Below are 8,102 nucleotides of genomic sequence, written 5' to 3'. Positions count from 1 at the left end.
CTTTGTCCATCTCCTGGGTAAATAGAGTTTGAAAAATATTTAAGATCTCCCCCATCTGCTTTGGTTCCACACGTGGATTGCCATTCTGGACTTCCAAAGGACCAACTTTGTGCCTTGCAATCCTTTTGCTCTTAATCTATCACTAGAATCCCTGAGGATTATCCTTCATCTCTTCTGTGACAGCAACCTCATGCCATCTTTTAGCCATCCTGATTGATTTCTTATGTGTTCTCTTGCATTTCTTATACTCCATAAGGAACTGACTGCCTATCCCTGTTATGTAATTCCATTTTGTGCTTTACCAGGGTCTGAATATCTCTTGCAATTCAAGTTTCCCTACAGTTTCTATCTTTACCTTTTATTCTGACATACCCGCTTACTAATTTCAAAATTTTGCTTTGAAGGCCTCCCATTTACCAAGCACACCTTTGCCATAAAGCAGCCTGTCCCAGTCCACAGTTGCCAGATCCTAGTGTTGATTCCAGGTATTGATCCATGCCCTGAACACATCCGCCTTTCCTACGCTGCTCCTTGTATTGAAATATACAGGGCTCAGCATATTCACTGCACCACGCTCAACTTTTTCATTCCTGACTTTGTCTGAGGCCTGAACAACATCTGTCTCCACAAATTCTCCACTCTCTGTTCTGTTATTCAGGCTCCCATTCCCCCTGCAACTTTAGTTTAACCCTCCTTACCCCCACCTCCCACCATGCAGATCTATCACCCCTTTGGCTTTCCTCTCCCAGATCAATAAAAAGGAGGTGCATACCAGGTACAGGCAGTTAGGAACAAATGGGGTACTTATGAAATACAGGAAATTCAAGTGAACACTTACGAAAGAAATAAAAGAAGGCATGAGGTTGCCCCAGCAGACAAGGTGAAGGAGAATCCTCAGGGATTCTGCAGATATGTTAAGAGCAAAAATATTGCAAGGGAAAAAATTAATTCTCTGGAAGATCAGAATGGTAATCCATATGAAAGGATAACATAGACTTGGGGAGATTTTTTTTGCATCCGTATTTACTCAAGAGATGAACACAGAGTCTATAGAAGTGAGGCAAAGCCGCATTAACTTCATGGACCCTGTACAGATTACAGAGGTGGAGGGGTTTGCTGTCTTGAGGCAAATTATTGTGCATCAATCCCCAGGGCCTGACAAGTTGTTCACTAGGACCCTGCGGAAGACGAGTGCAGAAATTATCGGGGCCTAAACACAGATATTTGAATCATCCTTAGTGACAGGTGAGGTACTCGAAGATTGGAGGACAGACAATGTTGTTCTGATGTTCAAGAAAGGCTGTAAAAATAAACTAGGAAATTATACGTTGGTGGGCTTGACATCAGAACTGGGAAAGTTATTGGAATGTGTGTGCAGGAACCAGGTATATACTGTAAGTATTTGGATAGGTGTGGACAGATAAAGGATAGACAGCATGGCTCTCGCCAATCTTATAGAGTCTCTCAAGGAAGTTATCAGGGAAGTGGATGAAGGCAAGGCAGTGGATGTTGTCTACATGGACTTCAGCAAGGCACTTGACAAAGTCTCATATGGGAGGTTGGTCAAGAAGGTTCGGTCACTCAGCATTCGAGATTAAACAGTAAACTGGATGAGACACTGTCTTTGGGAGAAGCCAGAGTGTGGTTTCCGCTCTGGCTGGAGGCCTCTGTCTAGTGGCTGCCACAGGGATCAGTACTGAATCTGTTGTTGTTTGTCAGTCTATATCAGTAATCTGGATGATCGTGTGGTTAACTGAATCAGCAAATTTGTGGATGACAATAAGACAGGGGGTTCAGTGGAGTGCAAGAAGACTATCATGGCTTGCAGTGCAATCTGGACCAGGTGGGAAAATGGTTTTAGAAATGGAAAATGGAATTTAATGCAGTCCAGTATGAGTTGTTGCACTTTGGTCTGACCTACCAAGGGAGGTCTTTCACAGTGACTGGTCGGGCACGGAGGAGTGTTGTAGAAGAAAGGGACCTGGGAATACAAGACCTTAATTCACTGAAAGTGGTATCACAGGTAGATAGGGATAGAAAGATTGATTTCAGCCCATTGCCCTTCATGAACCAAATTACTGATAACAATAGATGGGTATTATGTTGACTTCTAGAAGACATTGGTGAGGCCTAATTTGGAGTATTGTGTACAGTTTTGGTCACCTACCTACAGGAAAGTTGTAAAAGAAGTTCATAGATTTCAGAGAAAATTCACAAGGATGTTGCCATGTATGGAGGACTTGGATAATAAAGAAATATTGAACAAATCCGGACTTTATTCCTTGGAATGCAGAAGATTGAGGGGAGATTTGATTGTGATAGAGAGGCACAGATAGTGTTAATGCAAGCTGGCTTGTTCCATGAAGATTGGGTGGGACAACAACCAGAGACCATGTGTTAAAGGTGAAAGGTGAAATATTAAGGGGAACATGAGGGGAATCTTCTTCACACAGACGGTCATCCAGCTGTGGAATGAGCAGCCAGCACAAGTGGTGCATGCGAGCTCAATTTCAACATTTAAGAGGTTTGTGTTGGTACCTGGATGGTAGAGGTATGGGAGTGGGCTGTTTAAATAGTTCAGCACAAACTGGATGGCCCAAAGGGCCTGTTTCTATGTTGAAATTTTCTAAGATTGTGACAAGAACCTGAAATAATACAAAAATTCACTCTAACCCCTTTTGACAGCTGTGTGAACCAACCAGTCATTTCAGCAGGAATTTTTATGTGGCATTAAAACTGTGGCACTTTAAGTTAATAATACATCAAAGAAGATCCCAGCTGCAAGTCAAGAAAAACTATTTGTGTGAGAGTGTTTCAGTTACTGAGGGGCCAGGAACCCATGCAGCTCAGTGGGAACAGGGAATAATACCAACGGAGAGAGTCAAACTGAGCCAGGTCACAGATTGCAGATGGCAGAAATGCCCCATTCTTATAGAGACAGGAAGAGCATCAAGGAATTGATGGTCATTCCAGATACCAGCACTCTGCCCAGTCAGAAGTTGATTTCTCTGTCCAACTTTCGTTGAACTTCACCGTAACAGTGTGATACCAGATCAAACCTTGGCAACTCAAGTAATCTCATTTGAAATGTTGCACTAAACCCATTGATGGATTTTGTTAAATCTTTTTACAGGTTAAAAATGAGAAGGAATTTGTCGCCAGGAAGCTCAAACACGGCACATCAGTTTTGTTGTCTCTGTCTAGATGTTTAAAAAGTGGAGCAAGGGATGCAATTGACCACCCTTTCTGCTCGGACTGTGGAGAGGGATTCACTCGGACATTTGACCAACTGGCACGCCTGTGATTTACACAGGAGAAAGGCCTTTCACCCGCTCAGACAGTGGGAATGGATTCACTCGATTATCACAATTGAAAGTACATCAGCAAGTTCACACTGGGCAAGGCCATTCACCTGTTCTGTGTGTGAGAAGGGGTTCAGTCGGTCATCCCACCTGTGAACACACCAATCAGTTCACACTGGGCAGAGGCTGGTCAACTGCTGAGTTTCTGGGAAAGGATTCACTTAGTCATCTGTTCTAATGGCACACCAGCGTGTTCACACCGGGGAGAAGCCGTTCACCTGCTCAGAGTGTGGGAAAGGATTTACACAGACATCTACCCTACTGGTACATCAGCGAGTTCACACTGGGGAGAGGCCATTCACCTGCTCAGTCTGTGGGAAAGGATTCACTCAGTCATCCCACCTACAGATACATCAGCGAGTTCACACTGGGGAGAGGCCATTTAACTGCTCAGTCTGTGGGAAGGGATTCATTCAGTTATCCCACCTGCAGAGACATCATCGAGTTCACACTGGGGAGAAGCCGTTCACCTGCTCAGAATGTGGGAAGGGATTCACTTGGTTATTCAGCCTACAGAAACATCAGCGAGTTCACACTGGGGAGAAGCCGTTCACCTGCTCAGTCTGTGGGAGGAGATTCACTGAGTCATCCCACCTACAGATACATCAGCGAGTCCACACTGGGGAGAGGCCATTTAACTGCTCAGTCTGTGGGAAGGGATTCACTTGGTTATCCAGCCTACAGAAACATCAGCGAGTTCACACTGGGGAGAAGCCGTTCACCTGCTCTGTCTGTGGGAGGAGATTCACTGAGTCTTCCACCCTGCAGAATCATCAGCGAGTTCACACTGGGGAGAGGCTGTTCACCTGCTCAGAATGTGGGAAAGGATTCACTCTGTCATCTACCCTACTGATACATCAGCGAGTTCACACTGGGGAGAGGCCGTTCACCTGCTCAGTCTGTGGGAAAGGGTTCACTCTGTCATCTACCCTACTGGTACATCAGCGAGTTCACACTGGGGAGAGGCCGTTCACCTGCTCAGTCTGTGGGAAGGGATTCACTAATTTATCCAGCCTACAGAGACATCAACGACTTCACACTGGGGAGAAGCCGTTCACCTACTCAGAATGTGGGAAGAGATTCACTCAGTCATCCAACCTACTGAGTCACCAGCGAGTTCACACCGGGGAGAAGCCATTCACCTGCTCAGTCTGTGGGAAGGGATTCACTCAGTCATCCACCCTACAGAGTCACCAGTCAGTTCACACTGGGGAGAGGCCGCTCTCCTGCTCAGTCTGTGGGAAGGGATTCACTGTGTCATCCACCCTACAGAGACATCAGCGAGTTCACACTGGGGAGAAGCCGTTCACCTGCTCAGAATGTGGGAAGGGATTCTCTCAGTTATCCAGCCTACAGAAACATCAGTGAGTTCACACTGGGGAGAGGCCATTCACCTGCTCAGAATGTGGAAGGAGATTCACTGACTCTTCCACCCTGCAGAGTCATCAGCAAGTTTACAGTGGAGAGAGGCAGTTCTCCTGCTGAGAATGTGGGAAAGTATTCACTCTGTCATCCACCCTACTGGTACATCAGCAAGTTCACACTGGGGAGAAACCTTTCAACTGCTCAGTCTGGGAATGGATTCACTCAGTTATTCACCCTACAGAAACATCAACAAGTTCACACTGGAGAGAGGCCGTTCACCTGCTGAGAATGTGGGAACGGATTCACTCAGTCATCCCACCTACTGACACACCTGTCAGCTCACAATGGGGAGTGGCCATTGTTATGAATCTCTAGGTTTTGTTTGCTGTGGAGAGAGAGAGAGAGAGAGAGAGATTAAGAAGGCAAATGTGTCTGACTTGCAGCTTGTTTACATTGTGTGCAGCTTGTTTAGTTTTAACTGAGGACACAGACACTCAGAGTCAGACGGAGACGAAGGAGGAAAAATGGAAAGAATCGAAACCAGGGAACTAGTGGCCAAGGGTCACTGTTTGGAACTTTCCTTTGCCCACAAGTGTGGGCAAATTATCGATTCTCCGTACATTGAATATGTGGATGTCACCTCATTTGATCCATTGGAGTGGATCTGATTTGGGGTATCCTGCGGTGACCACTAATGTGTTAACCCTTGTCTGGCTATGGTGTGGTAATTCTTTTGAAGACGATACCCTTCATGACAAGTCACTTTGGGTGATAATTAGTATGTGGATTTGGAAGGATGACAGATAAAATCTACAGCAACTGTTGGTCTTGTTTTACCACCATGTAACCTTTGGAATATGACATAATTTCCTTCTCTCAACATTTACCCTGGATTACAAATATCTCTCTCATCACCTATTCTGTGGTTGAACTGAACTTTCATACTTTACCATCTCAAGACTCCAAGTCTTGTTTCCCCCGAGCTCAATAGTTTGGGAATTTTATTTATACACATTTATACACATAACACTTAGGAGGAAATCTGCAGATGCTGGAAATTCAAACAACATACACAAAATGCTCATGGAACACAGCAGGCCAGACAGTATCTATAAGGAGAACTGTCGACGTTTCAGGCTGAGACCCTTCGTCAGGACTAACTGAAAGGAAAGATACTAAGAGATTTGTAAGTAGTGGGGGGAGGCTGAAATGCAAAATGATAGGAGAAGACCGGATGTGGTGGGATGAAGCTAAGAGCTGGAAAGGTGATTGGCGAAAGTGATACAGAGCTGGGAGAGGACCATTGGACAGGAGGCCTCGGAGGAAAGAAAGGTGGGGGGGGGAAGCACCAGAGAGACATGGAAAACAGGCAATTAAATATGTCAGTGATGGGGTAAGAAGGGGAAGAGGGGCATTAACGGAAGGTGGAGGAGTCAATGTTCACCCCATCAGGTTGGAGGCTACCCAGCTTGTATATAAGGTGTTGTTCCTCCAACCTGAGTTTGGATTGATTTTGACAGTAAAGGAGGCCATGGATAGACATATCAGAATGGGAATGGGATGTGGAATTAAAATGCGTAGCCACTAGGCAGAGTCTGTTGCTGCTGGTTCGTTTCTAAAGCATTACGGTTTGTAACAAAATGGGGCCTGCGTCTGGGATATGAAGAAATTTAAGGATTGATTTATTATCGATTTCATTGGGGAAATCCCTTTTGATTTATTTGTGTGTGGAAAACCAGCAGCAATGGATGTTGATAGATATCTGGAAGTGTGAGCCTCTCGGGCATTAGAGAACAGCAGAAGGATTGAGTTGTTCAGTATTGCTATAATGTTAATACTTGCTAAGGTGAAATTGACAATGAGGAGGGCACAGATGCGGAGGATAATAGCTGAGGGTGTGTTTAAAGTGGAGGAGTTGGAGGTGTTTCCTGAAAGTAAACTTAGTGAGCTTGAGATCCAGTACAATTGAGAAAAATTAAAGATGGAGACTGCGGAAAGGCAGAGGCAGTTTCAGGCTGGAGAGGCAGAAAAGCAGACAGAAATTTCTCTTACAAAGGGTAATTAAGGGGAATGCTTAGCAAGCCTATTCTGCTTTGACAGTTGCTGAAGCAGCTTATTATTTATTTATTTATGCTGCCCCAATCATCGCCACTGGGCTATAAATCTGCAGGAGCTGTGTGTGGTTCAGTGCTTTGCTCAAGGACACACAAGCTGCCTCGGCTGAGGCTCGAACTCATGACATTCAGATCACGAGTTCAACACCTTAGCCACATGGTCATGACCTATTCATGACACATTATGACCTATTGAAGCAGGCTGTGCTCAAAGCTTGTGAGTTGGTCCCAGAAGCAGACAGGCAGAAGTTCAGAAATTTGAAGAAATCTGTGAACCAGACATACGGAATTTGCTTTTGAGAAATTTGTGTGTCTTGACCGCTGGTGCACATCTGAACATGTAAATGATAATTTTAACAGCTTCAAAGAGTTGGTTTTAATTGAAGAGTTCAGAGGGTGCGTTCCTGATGACATAAAGATGTATTTAGATGGAAATGATACTGCCACTATGCAGGAATCTGCTAGATTAGCAGATCAATTTGCTTTAACTGATAAAGTTATGTTTACCCTGAATAAGAGTTTCCAAAAGGCAGTTGTCAAGTTGTGGGTAAACCTAATGAGGTCACCCCAGTGGCCTGTACCTGCATTCGGTGTACCCTTTTCCAAAGTTGTAGTGGATTGTGTTGGCCCATTGCCACAGACTAAAGCTGGCCATCAGTATCTGCTAACTATTATGTGTACTACATCCAGATTCCCAGAGGCAATGCCTCTCAGAAATGTTAAAGCTAAAACTGTGGCGAAGGCTCTCACCAAGATTTTCACTTTATTCGATATGCCTAAAGAAGTCCAGTCTGATCAAGGATGTAATTTTACATCTGGATTATTCCAGCAGGTTGCTTCTGAACTGGGAGCAAAACAAATTGCATCATCTGCGTACCATACAAGGGGCTTTAGAAAGATTTAATTCTACCCTCAAAACAATGATTAAGACATATTGTGTTGAAAATGGAAAAGACTGGGATGAAGGAATACATTTGCTTTTTTCCACAGAAAGGGAGTCAGTACAGGAATCACTGGGCTTTACTCCGTATGAACTTGTATTTGGTCGCAGAGTGACCTTTGACCTTGTTAAAAGGAACGGTGGATTGATGGGGATGTACATGTTAACTCGTTAGACTATGTTTCGAAGTTCAAAAAGAAACTACACCAAGCCTGTAGTCTAGCGAGACAAAACTTAAAGATTTCTCAAAACAAAATGAAGTGTTGGTTTGATGACAGGGCTCACAAAGGAAAATACCAGGTTTGAGATAAGGTGCTTGTC

At 44.5% G+C, this 8,102-nt stretch overlaps 1 pseudogene; it reads left to right on the top strand.

Annotated features, from left to right (window-relative positions):
- The first annotated feature begins 3,512 nt into the window (after window positions 1-3,512).
- Window positions 3,513-7,198, top strand: LOC132389613 (zinc finger protein 229-like; annotated as a pseudogene).
- Window positions 7,199-8,102: the final 904 nt, after the last annotated feature.

This window comes from Hypanus sabinus, unplaced genomic scaffold, assembly GCF_030144855.1.
Source record: "Hypanus sabinus isolate sHypSab1 unplaced genomic scaffold, sHypSab1.hap1 scaffold_61, whole genome shotgun sequence".
In the NCBI taxonomy this organism is placed as follows: domain Eukaryota; kingdom Metazoa; phylum Chordata; class Chondrichthyes; order Myliobatiformes; family Dasyatidae; genus Hypanus; species Hypanus sabinus.
Note: the sequence above shows the minus strand (reverse complement) of the source record. Positions and strands in the feature narration are given on the sequence as shown.